The sequence below is a fragment of the Mastomys coucha genome, unplaced genomic scaffold, assembly GCF_008632895.1.
Source record: "Mastomys coucha isolate ucsf_1 unplaced genomic scaffold, UCSF_Mcou_1 pScaffold23, whole genome shotgun sequence".
In the NCBI taxonomy this organism is placed as follows: domain Eukaryota; kingdom Metazoa; phylum Chordata; class Mammalia; order Rodentia; family Muridae; genus Mastomys; species Mastomys coucha.
Genome location: NW_022196906.1, coordinates 35,550,636 through 35,556,275, shown reverse-complemented (window position 1 = coordinate 35,556,275; position 5,640 = coordinate 35,550,636).

The window sequence follows — 5,640 nt, the reverse complement described above, 5'->3', positions numbered from 1 at the left end:
CACACACACACATACATTCACACACACACACACACTGTGGTCTCAGGCCCTAGTGAAACTGTTGGCATTTCTATCCAGCTGCCTCTGCTTACTGGCTCTATGACAAAGCCTACTACTTAAAATTTCTTGGGGCTGTTTCCTCATACCAAGAAGTCACTAATATCTGTGAACATGGAGCTCCTCAGTGCACACAACACAATTTGGAAGACTGGAGAGATGACTCAGTAGCTAAAAGCACTTGATGTCAAAGTAAGAGAGTTATTGAGGTCAAACCCCCAGCATTCATGTCAAGCTGCCCATGACTGCATGTGCCTGCAACTGCAGCATTTATGGGGGGGAGGGGTGGATCTTGGGAGCTTGCTAGACTGGGCAATGGTGAGCTGGCGTAGTGATATACCTTGTCTCAAAAAATAAAATGACAAACAGTAGAAGCAGCTTCGCTCCATCATCCTCCAGCTTCTGTTTTCACGAGCATGGGTGTTCACACCTGCACACAAACATATATATATACAACATAACACACACGCACATATACACACACAATCGCATGGCATATATGCATGGTAAGGACTCATTAGGTTGTTACTGCTGTAGTGAAATTTCGCACTTACTCATTCTTTTTAAAAGTAAAAGAGCTGATGAACCAAATGTCACTTCCATCTTTGACAGAAGAGAGTGAGGTTTGGAAATCCATTCTGTCACTGACAAGTATTATTGTTCTCATATGAAAATAGAAGTAGGGAGTCCCAGCTCTAAAAGATGGGTTAGGAGCCAACCATTTATTTCAAGAGGTCAAGACTAAACCAATAGTGACCATGCAAATGCCAAGTCTCTAATTGAAGGCAGAGCCCTTGCCATATAAACACGAGGACCAGGTCTATAGCCATACTACCCCAAACACTGGATGTCCCCAGAAACAGGGATCAAGGAAAACATATGTGCTGGAGGTCACATGATCAATCAACACAGCAGATACTTCCTGCTGAGGGAATCTTCCTGTAACCATTCAGAATAGCTCTTATACCCACGGGCTTCCAATGGCCACACTGATTTTAGAATAAAACTCCCTAGTTCTTGCACCTGGCAGCACTGGCCAGTTCCCACGTGAGTGCCACTGTAGGGAGAAGACTATGCCTCCCCACCTCCACCTGTCCACTACTCTCTAAACTGCATGCCAGCTACAGGCTATGTCCTCTGTGGAGACTCCTCTCCTCCACCAGGCCATAAACCAACTCCATCTCTCTCAGACAGCAGACACTTTCTGCTTTGAATTATAATCATGTACTATCCACCTTTTATCCAATGCATGATGACAAGTTCCTCTTAGGAGGCCATAGTTCCATTTTGCTCCTGTTTCCTGTTTCTACTACCATCATCATCATCATCATCATCATCATCATCATCATCATCAACAACATCATCATCATCTGTGTGTGTGTTTGTGTGTATGTTGTCCTCCTCCTCTTCCTCCTTCTCCTCCTCCTCCTCCTCCTCCTCCTCCTCTTCATCATCATCATCATAGCATATGTATGTGTGTGTGTGCGCGCACGCGCGTGCATGGATGTATGTGCAGGTTCACATGTATACGGTAAACAGGGAATATTTGGGGGTCAGAGAACAACTTCTGACAGCCATGTCTTTTTCCACCAGAGGTTCCTGAGATTGAACTCTGAGTAGCACATTTATGTGGCAAGCACTTTTACTTTCTGAGCCATCTACCTGGATTCATTCTTGTTTCCTTAAAAGGGAACTTAAACATAGTAATTCTTAACTACATGTCAGTGTGCATGCCTGTATGTGTGTGTGCGTGCGTGCTTGTTTGACACCTATGCGGAATAAAACATGCATAAAGGAAGGAAGGAATGGAAAAGCTAATTTACCTTTCTATCCTATGGTCAAGCTGACCATAAAGGTTAGTATTGGTAATAGTGACCGTGGGTTAGCACTTATCAATACTATGAGCCAAGAATGAACTAAGACCTAGCAGGGCAAGGCAGTGGTGAATGCAAGATTCATATCTTCACAACCACCATCACTCCCACCCCCACCACTGAGCCCAAATAGCCAGTACATGGAACACTCATTTGTCAAGTCTCAGCCCAAATATATAACTGCAAACCATGAATGATAGAGGAAAAGACATTACCTCAAGTTGTGGGAAGACAAACAAAGGGAGAAGATCTAATTGGGGGCAGGTCATGGAAGGCTTCCTTGGGGAACTGATGTTTCAATTCAGATCTGAAATGATGATGGCAGTGGCTTACAACGAGTGCCGAGGCTTGATGGCAGCAGACCAAACAGAGTGGCCATTAACAGCATCGCGCCCTGCAATCCGTTTCTAAGACTGTGTATGGTTGAGCAGTGGCCTGCCATCCATGCTAATAATTCTGAGTGTGTGTCAAAAGAAAGGGGAGGCAGGCCATTAGAGGAATGGTTAAGAGAAGAAAGTGATAAAGGAGGAGAGAGATAAGATGTGTGGGTGGGGGTGGGGAATGGTGCAATGAATTAATAATAAACCTGAGTATGCAGAGAGAAAAAAAATCACAAGTAAAAATAAGGTGACGTTGAGGTGTCCCTTGTGGACAGGACAAATAAATCCTTTAAACCTTTATCTGTGACTATTTTGCTTTTGCAGTTTAACTTTCTACATTAGAACTTGAAGCAAAAAGAAAATCCTACTGTGCTTTCATGTGAATAGCCACATCTGTATCCACAACCTATGCCAATGTAAGATCGTTGCCCCTAGTGGGTAAGGAAGAACAGGAGTCCAGTGAGTAAATAAGGTTAGATGGGATCAAAGGTGAGAGATGAGTCCAATGGCTTGGTGTCTTGGGCTCCTGCTAGATTCTCTTTATAAGCACACTTGTCATTGCACTTGCAGAAATAACCTGGATCGTGGGATGTGCTTGAATGAGAAGAAGGCAGGTAGAGTTGTGTTCGTGGTTGCTAGGGTCCTTTTCCTGTGGCTAATAGCTTAAGAATTAAAAAAGACACAACAAGAGTTCTGAGACAGTCCACTAAGAGTTTCATATGCCTGGTGAGCTGTTTATAGAGTGGTACTCTGGATCCTGGGAGACTTCAGGTATGCTTCAGAGACCCTGGTTATCACTGGATTTCCCCATGTGATTTGAATGAACTTGTCTAGCTTCACTGGCACAATAACACGGAGATGCCTACAACAGAGAATTCCTGCTTGGCTGTACCTGTGCATTTAGACTCCAGTGGGCTTGGATTTGAAGGCTGTAAGAGTCAGGGGTGGGGAGTACTGAGTGTCAAGATGAACGAGAACTTAGAATGGAGAGCATAGAAGTTTTGTGAACAAAAGAGGGGCATTGTCTGCTTAGGAGGTTCTCAGAGCTAATGGTGTTAGGAAACACGAATAAAAGTGATTTATCCAGGCTCTTCCTCTCACCTTCGCACGTCTTCCACCGTGTCAAAAGATCTGTCTTGGGAGACTGCTTCTCTAAGCTGTTAAATCTGTTCAGTCTATGAGGCTCCATTATTAAAGCATTAATACCCATGGGAGGAACCCACCTTATTAAATAATATCTTAAAGAAGGATTAATCCATCAGTTATTCTCTCATAGGCACAGAGAGGAATCCTGAGGCCCTAAAGGGAGGAGATGTGGGAGAGCTGAGGGTTGGACAGAGGCACAGGAGTAAGGAGACAGAGGACACTGGGGAAAATCCCCTCCAAGTTCACTGCCTCTGTTGGCTCCTGAAAATTAGCTCCCATCCTGACATAAAGTGGCTGTGTGCACAAGTGTTCTATCACAAAGAAGTCATGTGTGTCAATTACACAATAAAAATGTGCCATACTAAGAACATTTGTTCTTTAGTATTCATAGAACTTCATATGGTTGGATATTTAGCTGGATGCAAGTAAAGCAAAAACTATTAACCAGATGAAGACAGTGGGAGAGATCTGCTTAATGTACACATAGAGCTGCTTAGTGAACACATCACTGCCTCACCTACCAACTACTGTTGAGAATGGGCTGCTGCTGGCATTGAAACCAAATGCAGATTGGCAAATGAGAGTTAATTAATGCTTTGATTCAAAGCTTCCTTCACCTCTCTCTCCTTGTCTGTCTGTCTCTCTCTATCTCTCTCTGTCTCTGTCTCTGTCTCTGTGGGGGGGGCATATGTGTGTCCTCTCTCCCTTTATTGCTCTTTCATACACTCTATTCACATATACACACACAAAACACACATATACAATGCACATATGTGCTAGAGTTCAGATGCTGATAAAATTCTGAAAGTTCTTTATGACATAACTTTTATAAAGAGCAGCAACAAATATCCAGCCTGAAGGAGGATCTACTTACTCAGTGGAGAATAAGCCAGTCACCCTGGCTAAGGATTCTAGGGAGAGTTGAAAATGAAGACCAGCTCCTATGCAGAATATACAGGTGACTGATTGCAATGACTTAACTTTGTAAGGACTTTTAAAGTTTCCAAAACCTACTTCTAAAATGTTCATGGCATTGGGTCAATGAGGATTATCCTTTGACCTCTGGAGTTCAAGTGGCACACTTAGCAAACCACAGCCTATATACTCTGTGGTGTTTTAAATGAGACATGACCCAAGTAAGCTCAGGCCCTTAAACATGTGGCCTCCAATTGGTGGTCCCGTTGGAAAAGTTCAGCTTTGCTGGAGGAAGTACATCGTTGGATGTGAACACTGAGGCTTTAAGCCTTATTTCACTTCTCATTTGCTTTCTGCTTGTTGTTTATGGTGGAGGATGTAGTCTCTTAGCTTCCTGCTGCTGTGCCTGCTGCTTGCTGCCGTGCTTCCCCGCCCTTTTGGACACTTAACTCCTCTGGAGTCATAGTCTAAATCATCTCTCTTCTGTGAGTTGTCTTGGGCATGGCTTTTTTTCCACAGCAAGGAAGTAATGAAACTGACCCTCTTCTCCAAAGGCCCAAAGATGCTTCTATGATCCACCTTGGGAGAGGATGTCTCAAAATCAACTCAACTTGTAGGGTTGCCATTTAGACCTTTTCTTCATTGACAATTAGATGAGTCTGTTTTGTTTTGCTTTCTTGAGACCAGATCTCTTTATGTTGCTTACACTGGTCTTAAATTCATGGCATTCCTCCTGTCTCAACCTCATAATAGCTAAGATTACAGGTGTGAGTCACATAGCTGGCACGGAGGTGTGTATCTTAAAAGACATTGAAAAATTTCAAACCATGAAGACACCGTTTTCTGTCATCAAGGGACTTTACAATGGACTGCTATGACCCTTGTACGTGGTCACGTTCAATCCCTATATAAGCCAAGTCATTTCTACAGAACAGAGACTTGTCTGGGCTCATTATATAGTGTGGTATTAACTAAGAGCCTCAGAGGAATTGCCATTGTTTAAAAGAAACGAGGGTCCCATGCATAGGTCCACACAGTATCTCCGCGTGTGCATCTTTGGTGTACCTATTTAGCTAGATGGTTGAACAGCAAAGCATCCCTGCTATTTCAAGGAATGAACATTCTACTGACATGGATGCATTTTCTCAGGAGTAGAAAGACAGCTCAAAGACTGTGCATGTTTTCTCCACTCAGTGACTCTTGTGCACATGTGTTTTAATGCACTTGACATAATTATGTACAAGAACAGATGGGATGGAGTCAGAGGT